Below are 12,885 nucleotides of genomic sequence, written 5' to 3'. Positions count from 1 at the left end.
TAGTACAAACAATATCTTTTGAGCATAATGCAATTAAAGAAGAAACAAATAACATCCAGACATAAATAAGCACATAAGAGATGTTTTGATGTCTCTGTTCTAACAACTTTTAAACTGAAAGAGAAATATATATAATAAATGGATAACAGGAAAGGATAAAGATTACCAATGTCACTATTGGATTTCTTTGATAAACCAAGAGAATAAATATTATCATTACTACACTTAGTATCACTACCTCTAATAGTAACAATAAATACCACTATAAATAATAATAAATAATCTAATAATGTGACATTAATGACTTGCAAATACATAAAAATATATTAATTAGAAAATACGATTTTAAAACTTTCTGAAATGACACCAAAATGATAAAATATCTGAGAATACACAAGAATTGTGTTTTAAAATACCTATTACAAAACCTTTAAAACACTTATTTTGAACATAAATGCATATAAAAAAAGAAAGGTATGCCTTATTCTTGGATAAAGACACTCCAATCAGAAAATTGTCAAAGCTTCCTGAGTTAATCAATAAATATAACTTAACATATGCAAATGTCAGTAACTATTATGTTTGCATTGATGTCTGTATCTAACTATTGTTTTTTTTAACTAAATGAGTTCATTCAAAAGTAGTCTTGGAAAATATACATATGAGAAGAGCCAAGAAAATCTGAAATGGCAATAAGAGGTCTGTCTAGCTTTCCCAGATATTAAATATCATCCAGCCAGAATAATTAAATGTGGTATTGACTCATGGAAGAACTGAAATTTCAAAGGAATTAAATAGAAATCCAGCAATAGTACTCAATACATCTGGGAATCTAGAATATGATAAAGTTGATGCTTCAAATTTATATTAAAAATTAATTATTCTGCAAATGGTGTTGGGACTATCATTAACTGGGAAAAAATGGATTCCTGTATCACACTTTATAACAAGTTAAATTTCAGATTCTTAAATAACCCAAATCCCAAGCAGAAGCCATAAAATAAAGGTAAGTAAATTTAAGTGCATTAAAATGTGTGACCAAATACAGAATACAAAAAGCAAAGTCAAAAAACATACGACACACTTGGAAAAAATATATAGTTATATCTTAGACACCCAATAAGTTATCTCAGTATATATTATTTCCACCAAATCAATAAGAAAGAAGATCAACAGCCCAATAGAAACGTGGGAAAAGTATAAGGAGTTCACAGAAATGAAAAAGCAATTGGCCTAAAAATGTGAAAAGATACACAACCTCTCTCATAAAAAAGAGAAATACAAATTAAAGCCACAAGGAGAAAACATTTTTAAAAAATCAATTAGGTCAGAAAGGAAGCAATTTTTTGTGGATTATGTTATAAATGGTGTGGGGAAAAAAACACCGTTGTACTTTGCTGGTAGAAAACTTGTGGAGCAACTATGGAGACCAATTTGGTATCATTTATAAAAACTGTATTTATGTAAACTTTTGTTCTAGCAATTCAATTTCTAAGAGTAAATCCTAATATATCTTACGTGTGCTCTATTGTATATTTTAAAGAATGCACTGTAGCCTTGTATATAATAATAAAATATGGGAAATAGAAATTTCCATCAAAGGAGACTGAGTAAATAATTTGAGACTACTGTACCATGGAATATCAGGCAGCTACGAAAAAAATATTAAGCAGCTCTACACATGCTAAAATGGAATCCTGTCCAGGATAACTTGTTTTATTTTTAAAGTGCAAATCAGTTTGTCTATTTTATAACCTTCAGTGTGTGGGGAGAGATGGCAATATATGTGTTAGTAACTAACAGGAATAAATGGCAATCTGGAAAGATATTCAAAAAATTGGTCACATGGTTGTTGCTAATGCATAGTACTATGTGGCTAGAGGACAGGCAATTAACTTTGTTTTATAATTTTTGCAACTTTTGAAATGTGAAATTGCCTCTACTACCTGCCCAAACAAATAAAATTACAACAAAGAAAAACAAAAAGAATGAAGTATATTTCTAAGTGCAGAAATGGAAATATCTCCGAAATATATGAATAAGTAACTCAAGGTACAAAACATCGTCTAATCCAAGTGTGCATCTGAATGTGTTCAAATCACATATACATATACATTTATTTGTCTATATTTGTGTAAAACATTTCTATAATGATATACTCAAACTGTTGCAAGGATTGCCTCTGAGAGTCTGGAAGACAGGTCAGCTGTGGGAAGATACTTGCTTCTAATTTTTTCATCTTGATATTGTCTGAATTATTTGTCATGGAAATATTACTTTTCAAAAGAAACAAAAATATTCTTAAAAATTCCTCCATTTTATCTATTACATCTTTCAGTAGGACAAGATAAGTTTTTATTTTCTAATGACCTTTACCTATGATATGCCAATATACATTTCTTTCTATCTCATTATCCCATTATTTTGATTTTTACTTTCTAATCTGTGTTTTATTATTCTGGGTAGAGATTGGGATATTAAAAGAGACCATGACTACTCTATAACAAAGGCACGGTTTACATTTTTTGTCGGTTTTTCTACTATTTTTTGAGGAAACAAAAAATTTTGGAATGTCATTCATTGATTGTCTAATTGGCAAGGTTTTTTATAATGTAGTTCATATTTTATAATAAAATATGTGTATTTTCATGTAAGAAAGTTTCATTAAAAATAAAATTTCTCCAGAGCAACCTACAAAAGAGCACATAGCAGGTAATTACTTTTACTATAAAACATCTCGATCATTATTAAAAAAATTTAAATAAATCTGAAATAACTTAAAATTTTATATGTGTTGCTTGATGTGCTCAATTCATAATCACAATCAAATTGAGGCAGACAAAAGATGATTAACCTTAACTATTTTGAAATAGATGTTTTCATCATGTGCTTCTCAAAGTCAAACAGAATAATAAATTCTGATATCCAAAACTCTCAGACTTTGATTAAAATTAGCATTGTTCCAAATGGAGTCATCTTTCTCATGAAATAATGATAAGCTCTGTGCCTGCATGGTGCATGTGTAGATACAAATAAATTAATCAGATTCAGGCAGGCAGGAAATCACTTCTGTGGCTTGTTTTAATATATTTAGCAAATTTATACTCTTTATGCTTATGATTTACTATCATAAATGGGGCTAATCTGATTGTATAACTTCACTATCATTCATATTGTAAATTAAAAACCAGCCCTAGAAAGTTGCTTTCACATCTAAACACAAGTACAGGCAAAATGGTAGCACTGGTCTTCTGACTTCACATATTTTAATAAAATAATTTTTATTATTTTACAAGACTCTTAAATCATTTAGTAATAGTTTCAAATGTCACCTGTATCATTCCTATATGGTTATATTCTTTTCCAAAATAATTTTCCCACTTTTTATTTCTTAAAATGATATTTTAATAAGTTTCAGTGCTTAGCATTTATAAAAAGAAAGCCTCTCTCATCTCAAATATGTTCTTACCCTTATCTTTTTTAAAAGGAGAAATGACTATCAACTAGCTGCAGAATTCACAAACCATCCATAACTGCTAATTAAAATATCATTTATTTTCTGATCTGTGACAGGTTTAATAAGTGAGGAATTTTGCTACAGTTGACAAAATAATCTTTTTAAAAAATGTTTCATTTATTCAGAACAGTCTTAAGATGCAAAGCTTATCAGGTCATTTAACTTCCTCCAGGTAAAAAACTGTAAGTTCTAATAACTATCAGCAGACTAGGGCTTTAGAAATCTACTTCTGCTATTCATCTAAAAGAACCATACAAAATCTGCAACTACAGGAATCAGTAAATAATAAAAAGAGGTAAATTTATAATAAAAAAAATAAATAAATGCATATACAAATAAGGTGTTTGCCGCTAGTAATATTACTGTGAAGGACTCATGCACAAAAGAAGAAACCTTACACATCAGCTTTCAAAAGTGGGGAGACCTATGGACCCTTTAATCAGGATGAGTAATTAAGTCTTTCTATAGAATAATTATTTTATTGTAATTCTAGAGAATGTAATTTAACAAATATTCCAAAGAGACATGAAAATCACTGCTGTGTATGTACACACATACTGTCAAATTGTCTCACAGACTCTTTACATCCTATTGCTTCATCCTTGTTCACCCCTTTCAACATTCCCACATTTAGCATAGAGTTGTCCCCAAGTGTCCCTGATGTGAAGGCTCTTCTCAGATATCCTCATAGTTAACTCGCTCTCAATTAACTCAAGAATGTGGTCAAATGTTACTTTATCCAAGAGAACTTTCCTAATCCACCTATTAACTGCATTTTCCTTTACCTTTCTTTACTCACACTAGTTTTCCTCTTACCACTTATAATCACCTACTAAGATGGTTGAGATAGATGATAGTTATAGATAGGTAGATGATAGATAAATAGATGATAGATAGATAGATAGATAGATAGATAGATAGATAGATAGATAGATAGATAGATAAATAGATAGATGATAGATTTTTTGTTTCTTCACTTCCCCCTCCACCAATTCCCTCCTCCAGAACATGGATACTCTTTTTACTGTGGTATTCTTCATACCTAAAACAGTACCTAACAAATAAATAAAAGATGCTTGAAATGTATCGATTTAATAGACAGGATACTGAGTAGAATTTGTTCAACAAATTATTGGAAAATAGTTGATGACAAGCAATTTAAGCAAACCCAAACAATTAAACTTATTTTTGTAATGAGAATTTGTCTTATACCAAAAATGTAACTCATAATGGGAACTGTGACAGAGAGTAGTAGATTTATAATTTTTATAATGACAAAATGCCAGTTCAGTAAATAGACCTTTCTCTATTCCTTTGGATGACTGATAACTTAGTCTGGCATAAATCATTTTAAGAAAACTCTCAGACAAGACATTAAATCTTGGGTACCTGCCAACAATATCAGGGAGGCAGTAGAATCCAGTAATATGGTAGTTAGAAGAGGAATCTGGAATGTGACTATTCCTTTAGGTGTGCCACTTACTAACTATAGTATTTTAGGACCAAATTACTTAACTTTTTAAAATACTTTCCTCATCTATAACAACAGTACTTATTTCATAAACGTATAGTAAAGACAAAATTTTTTTAAAAATCAACATAAAGTGCTTCTTGGCACACAGAAAGGGCTCAACAGATGTGACTTCCTATTAGGATTTTGTTTGTTTCTTAAGTTCGGGGACTGTGTCTTTTAATTATTGACTGACATCCAGCTCTTGCTCATTGAATATTTCACAAGTGCCTGCCTATTGCAGAACCTTTTGTAAACAAACACTTAGAAAAATCATAAGTTCATAACCTTCTTTAATCCCAGTCTAGGAGCTGCCAAAGGTCAGAGAAGGGTCTATCTTTTTATTGTTGGATTCTTGGTATCTGACACAATGTCTAAAAGATAGTACCCAATAGTTAATTATTTAATCAGTAAATGAATGATAAGCTCTTCAAATTAACTACTAATATTTTCATATTTAAGTCTATTACATTCTTCTTCCTAAACTCCCTCTTTTTCTCTCAAATAAGTTCCAATTTATCCAAGAACAAGAAGAGTATGTTTCTCCCTCAAGAAAATAGTGTTTTGGCTTCTACCTCCTAAAAGCCATGAAATATGTCTTTTTATTTGCCAATTAGCCAGCTTAGATTATTCTTGTTCTTTAGAACATCTTTCTTAAATCCTTTTTCTCCCTGACAACTGTGTTCCTTCCCAACATCTTAACTCTCCACAAGAATACAACAAAACGTAATTGGCCTTTTTTGGGGGGCGGACGGAGGCAGCATTTTTTCATCCCTTTAATTTTGTATTTCTCATAAGAAGCACCATTACCACCAGAATGTAGCACAAGTCAATATAATTTGGTATGTATCATCATGAGTTACCTAAGAACTGTAACCTCATAAAGTACACCCTCTTATGTAGTATCTAGGACAACATGGAGTTTGCTATTAATTGCCTTAAGAATAGAGCTTCTATGTTGTTTGATTTTGAATCTCCAAGAAGTTAGTCAATCCATAACATTTATCTGGAGCTCATTTATCTGGATTCTTGATCGCTGAATCACGAATCAAAATGTCACACGAGCAAAAAATAAGAGGGAAATTTTCTACGATTGTTATGAATAGAATAAATCTGGACAAGACACACTTTTGAATGACAATGTTAGAAAGAAGGGGAAAAATAAAATGTATTTATGATTTCTCAATAAAGGAGAGACAAAAAAGCTTAAAAAATTGTTTTAATTTCTAGGAGTTATTTATAGCTTTATATTCTAATCTAAATAATAATGAAAATCTATTTTGAAGTTCAAGACAAAGTTGGTAACTCAAGACAAAACTTCATTGCCTAAATAAATAAAACATATGTAAATAAAACATATGTAGTCCATTCTCTTGTGACAGGGTGAAAAAAACAAAAGATATTCTAAGAGGTGAATGTTCTATTTCTCTTTTATCTTCTCTTAAGTTACCTACATCTCTCAAAAAAATATAACTTTACCAGCCCATTCTCTAAAATTTCATACAGGGATTTGAAAGAATGAGTGGAGAGCAACAAGGCTAAAGAGGCAGAATGAAATTCAAGACACACAAATCTTTACAAATTGAGGTTCATGCAATTTTCTGGAGAGAAAGGTTGAAAGACCCTGAAAATAATGAGGCTTTTCAGAACCTTAGGTTATGAGCAAATAAGGAGAGGGAAAAGGATGCTTTTTGGAAGCATCTTTATGAGACATAAACTTGATTAAATTTAGAGTTATTTGAAAGATAGTTAAATTGGTATCACATTACAATGAACTTTTTTTATGTATTGGTTTTTGTTTTTTTGTTTGGTTTTTTGTTTGTTTTTTTTTTAATGATGCTAACGCTGGGCCATGCGAGTCACTGAGGTGACAATTTAAAAAGTACTTAATAGATTGGAAATATGAGTAGCTAGGGAAAAAATGATTCTAACATTTATTAAAAATCAATTATTACATCTGCTATTCTGTTTTTAAATGGGTATTTTTGTATTTAATGTTAATTAATGTAAAGCCACACTGTGATTATAAATAAGTAAACCAAGATTCAGAGAGATTAGTTAGTCAACAGTAACAAGTAATGAATACAAGATTCACACCCAGAGATATCTTACTCTAAATTTTATGAGCTTTCTACCACATGCTGCAACCTTTGTATAAGAAATTGGTATGCAAGTGAAACAAACTACTTTACCAACCCTAATGAGATATTTTAAAAAATTATTAGGACTGTATTTGTTATTAATATTTATAATGAAAATGACCCTTTTTTAAAGTAAGGTTGAAAATGTTTTGGTTGCTGAAAAGAGGTTAATATCAATAAAGTAAATGATCAGAAAATACCTGTTTCAAGATAACTCCTTTTACAAATTAGATATCTGTTTGATGCCATACCATTGTGCTACCTCATCACATTGTAATGTTACAGAAATAGTCTCTTCTTCATTTATTTCCAGATACCTGTATTGATCCAGAAAGCAGCTGCTGTATTTGAAATGAAGCTGGCAAGTGAAAAATGAATGGTAAGGAGCACTTTTCTTAATCTGCTTGCCTCTTGGCTAGCCTAATTAAATTTGTCTAGTCTGAAAATCTCTAGTAGTAAATGCTCTTGTTATTCTGAAATACTATAAACATTTTCACCAAAATGTTATTCATTTCAACATAATGGAGTCTTTAGGAGGTATCCCTCAAAACATAAATAAATTTAAAATGTATTCTCAGGTCCCAAATCACTGTATACATTATGAAATCATATGATTTGTTTCTCTGTTATTTTCCAACATAATTATATCAGTTTATACTACAAAAACTATTAAATCACAATAAGAAAGGTCATGAGGTGAATTCTGTTTTATGAGGCCTATATATGTAATAACAATCAATTTTGTTATCGAATGTGCAAATGATTAAGGAAATAAGACTATATGAGGAAGAAAATTCAATATAAATACAAAATACTGATCTTGTATATAGTCATTCAGATCTTGAAAAGGTAAACATTTAGAGTTGTAAATTAATTTTAAAATAACCTAATGTAATGTAACTGTTCATCTTGATTTGGGGGCACATAATAACAAAATTGGTTAAACCTAAAGAGAGATTTCTTAACAGTGGAGATAGTTATCACCAAAGCACTACTGAAAAAATTTTAAAAATAAACTTCCAGTCTGAAATTGTTTCAATATGGTCTATCAGCCAACAAATATGTGTTCTGCTCCTGCTGTGTAGTATATCATATAATATCATATCATATATCATATCATATATCACAATATGCACAAAAGAGCACAAGAAAAGGCAAAAGGCATGGACCTTGCCTTAATAAAACTGCATTCTAATGGACAGATACAAAAAAATAAATAAAACCAAGGTGGAAACACATGGCAAATAAGTAAATACATATAAAAATTAAAAGACAGGGATAATTACAAATAAGGAGCTAACCAATATTTGTGAGGTAATTGATATTCTGAATCAATTGCAGGAAAGTGAAGTCCCATGAGGCCACAGACAACGTCCATTTTGACTCAGTGTTGTAGCACCAGGAATGAATGAATGAATGAATGAATGACAAAGAAACGCAAGGTAGGATGTGTACCTCATTACCTCGAAAAAGTTCTGGAGATGGATGGTGGTGATAGTTGTAGAATAATGTGAATGCACGTAACGCCACAGAACTGTACACCTAAAATGGTTAAAACAGTAAATTTATGTCATGTATATTTTACTATAATAAAAAAATTCAAAAAAATAATTAAAAAACTCAACTGAATTGATTTGTTTTATTGGTTGCATGACTTTGGCCATAGTTTTAAACCTCTTAACCTGTTTTCTGATTCATAAAAAGGAGGTATTATTTCTTACCTCACAGAGATTAAGTATGATAACAAGAATCTGACAAGTAGTGGGTGTTTCATTAGTATGATTTTTTTTTAATTTATAAGTATTGAGAAGGTATCTCAGAGATACTTAAATAGGTAAACCATTGTTTCTGCTATTGCTTTATGGAAAATAAATATTGCAGGAAGTCACCTGCATTAATGGATAATAGTGATAAGAATTTAAGGAGAGGGTTTAACTTGGCTACTACCAAAAGTACAGTAGTATCATTTTAATTCTGCTTTGGACTAAGAACAATCAAATGTTATCTCCAAGGTTCCAGTAATATTTAGCTTTAGTTATGGAATTAAAACTTGTGTCTTTCATTTCTTGGCAATTATATTGCCTCTTAATCTAATTTATCTTCCATATTATATAGGGAGGATTCTTCTCATTAGGAAATTGACCATCTGTATCAAATTACAATGCAATTAAATTTGATCCTAACAGTTGTGGCTGTTTTTAAATTATTATTATTTTTATTGAGAGCAGAGCAAAAGTTTTGTTCTTTGAAAAAAAAATGTACCTGCATACACTTTTATTATACTTATTTAAAAAAAAAAAAAAAAAAAACTTAGTCCAATTCTTCAAAGCCAAGACCTATATTGCACCTTTAAAATAGATATAAAATTTGGATCTGGAATGCACGTTTGCTTACATTTCATTAGAAAATGTCATTCTCACTGGTTGAAGGGCAGGGGAGGGATGAAGATTTGAAAGGTACACAATGCACATCTGGCTGAAGCTGTTTCATGGATGAATTTAAATGTGAATAAACCTACCCCATATGGTATCATTCGCCACCATTAGTTTAGGTGGACTTTTAAGAAAACTAAAATGCTAAGAAAAGAGTAACATGGCCCTCCCATTATATGAGTTATAGTACTAACCAAAATCAGAAAAGAACATAATCTGCATCAACTCTATGATCATTTTTGTGCATCTGAATATATTGCATACTCACAAGGGATATATTAATTTGATAAGATCTATTTTCTTAGAGTCAAACACAAAATTAAAAACTAAAGTTAATTTGAAAAGTCCACAGTGTTTTCATGGCAGTTTGAATTAATGGGGTAATTAGCAGAGGGAATTGATGTGCCATTTTTCAATTCTTAGAGAATTGTAGGCAATGAAGACATCAACTTGAAAGCAAAAAGAAAATAAAGTCTTTATTAAATAAGTCTCCAATTATTATTTTTTCCACCATCACTTTTTAGTGATGGCAGCTATACATTAAATATAATAGTCATGCCTCTACTGTAGCAAGAGAGAAATTGTGAGAAATACTAGTATGAGAAAGAGGAAATCAAGCAGGAACTCAGAGCCTCTCACAGGCACTCCATGACCCAGGACACAGGTGTATAATTGGAAAGCAATGCCAGGCAATGCTTCATGTGATTTAATCCAAGTCAGGATTTCGGAGGCAAAGGTCTTACTGGTATCTAAGAGTGTGCATGGGCTTGCCTGTTCTCTGCATATCTCCTTTGTAAATATATGGTGGCAATAGGAAGTTAGCTTACAATTAGGGGACATAAGTTCCAGGTACATATTATCAAAATGCATCCTGCAGTGTGTGTGTGTGTGTGCGTGCATTGTGTGTGTTGGTGAAAAAGGAGCATATAGAAAGTAGGAAAAATTGGATGGGGGTAAGTTGACATAGTAATAGGATACTATTCAGCTGAGAATAGTAGTAGTATTAGTAGTAATAATAGTGATAGTAATAATAATAACAACAATAAATTTTAAAACAAAGAAAAACTATGTTTACATGTCCACCATGTGGCAGGTACTATGTGGAATGCCAGAAAAACGCATGAAACAGGATCTAATTCTGCCTCCAACTGTTTAAGTCCAAGGATAAATGATTTAAATAATTAGATTCTGAGTACTATCAGAATCAGAAGAGAAGTGTTTAACCTAATCAGGAAGTTTAGAAAAGACTTCCTGGAGGAGAGACTCCCTGTACCGAGTCCTGGAAATCATTCATTATGTAAATGAATAAGGATGAGAAAAAGGGGGGAATAAAAAAGCATAAGGTGGGAAAAATGACATAACTTCAAGTCATTTTTACTAATGTGTGAAATCTGAGTTAAGAAGTAGAGGTTGACATAGGCAGTAAACTCTGATATTACTAACAGTAATTTCTTTTTTTACGTCTCTCTCCAGGCAAGGGAAACAAAAGGAGAAATAAACAAATGGGACTACATCACACTAAAAAGTTTTGTACAGTAAAGGAAACCATCAACAAAACAAAATGACAACCAACTGACTGGGAGAAATTATTTGCTAATGATACATCCGACAAGACGTTAACTCCAAAATATAAAAGAACTCATACAACTCAACAACAAAAAAACAAACAATCCAATTAAAAAGTGGGCAGAAGACCTGAACAGATATTTCTCCATAGAGGAAATACAGATGGCCCACAGACATATGAAAAGACGCTCAAGGTCACTAATCAGAGAAATGCAAATTAAAACCATAATGAACTATCACCTGACACCTGTCAGAATGGCTATCATCAATAAATGAAAGAACAAGTGTTGGCAGAGAAAAGGAAACCATCATACATTGTTGGTTGGATTGCAAATTGGTACAGCCGATATGGAAAACAGTATGGAGGTTTCTCAAAAAATTAAAAATGGATCTTCCTTTTGACCCAGCAATTGCACTTCTATTTGTCCAAAGAAAATCAAAACAACAATTCATAAAGATCTATGCACTCCAATATTCATGGCAGCACAATTTACAATAGTCAAGATATGGAAACAACTTAAACGCCCATCAGCAGATGAATGGATAAAGAAATTACGGTTCACATATACAATGGAATATTACTCTACCATTTGCAATGACATGGATGGACCTATAGGTTATGCTAAGTGAAAAAAAGTCAGAGAAAGATAAATACCATAAGGAACAAAAAGAACAAACTAATCCAAAATAGACTCACAAATATAGTGGATAATTTGGTGATGACAGAGGAGAAGGGGGTTGGGGAACTGGGAGAATGGGGTGAAGGGTTAAAGAAATACAAATTAGGAGTTGATAGTTGGTCACGGGGATGGGGAGCACAGCATAGGGAATGCAGTTAGCATTAATATATTGGCTATGTGAAAAACCAGAGAACAGAAGGAGTAATTAGGAGGATTGTTTTATAAACTATATAAATGTCTAACCAATTTACTGTATACTTGAAACTAACTAAAATTTTAAAAAGATAAATTTTAGAACACTGTCTACAAACAAAGCTAGAAGAAAATGGAAGAATTTCTTAAATAGGTTGTAAAAGGAGATAATTTCTTGATAATTAAAGTAATAAAAATATCTATAGTAAAATGGATATAATAAGAAATGAAATGCTTTCTCATGACCATGAGTAATAAACTGAAAATGACTGGAAAAAAAAAAAAACATGCCTTTGGAAAGCCCAGATTATTATCACCCTTTTGGACTACACTATCGCTGAGCAGAATAGTTAAGATAGCTTTGGGGCAAGATCATGTATATGTGCAGCTGTCTCATCCCAGATGAATGCAAATTGCTTTTGATCTTTTTTTCCTGATAAGAGATTGGGAGAAAATGTATTTGCCAGATCTATAGCTGCATTCCAAGTTCTAGAGGCTATAGTGATCTATTTTAACAAAAACATACCATATCTACCACAACTGCAACTCAGGTAACCCTTTGGTTAACTTTATGGTATTTCACCAAAAACCAGCATGATAATTTAGTTTTTGAAGGAACTGAGCTGGTGAAATAAATGGAGATACAGATATTTTGGGTACCACAACCTCTGTATTCTTAAGTCTTTGAAGGTGGTATTAATTACAGCCAAATCTTTTCTAACTTAAATTCAGAATTGTTTACAATTTGCTATCTTGGTCAGAATCAGGGTAGGGTGACTTTCAGATACTTCCACTTTTACTTTCTTGGAAAAGAATTCTTTTCCATGGAAAAGAATTATAATTTTCC

This window comes from Pteropus vampyrus, unplaced genomic scaffold (genome assembly GCF_000151845.1).
Source record: "Pteropus vampyrus isolate Shadow unplaced genomic scaffold, Pvam_2.0 Scaffold11, whole genome shotgun sequence".
In the NCBI taxonomy this organism is placed as follows: Eukaryota; Metazoa; Chordata; class Mammalia; order Chiroptera; family Pteropodidae; genus Pteropus; species Pteropus vampyrus.
This window is presented reverse-complemented; position numbering follows the sequence as displayed.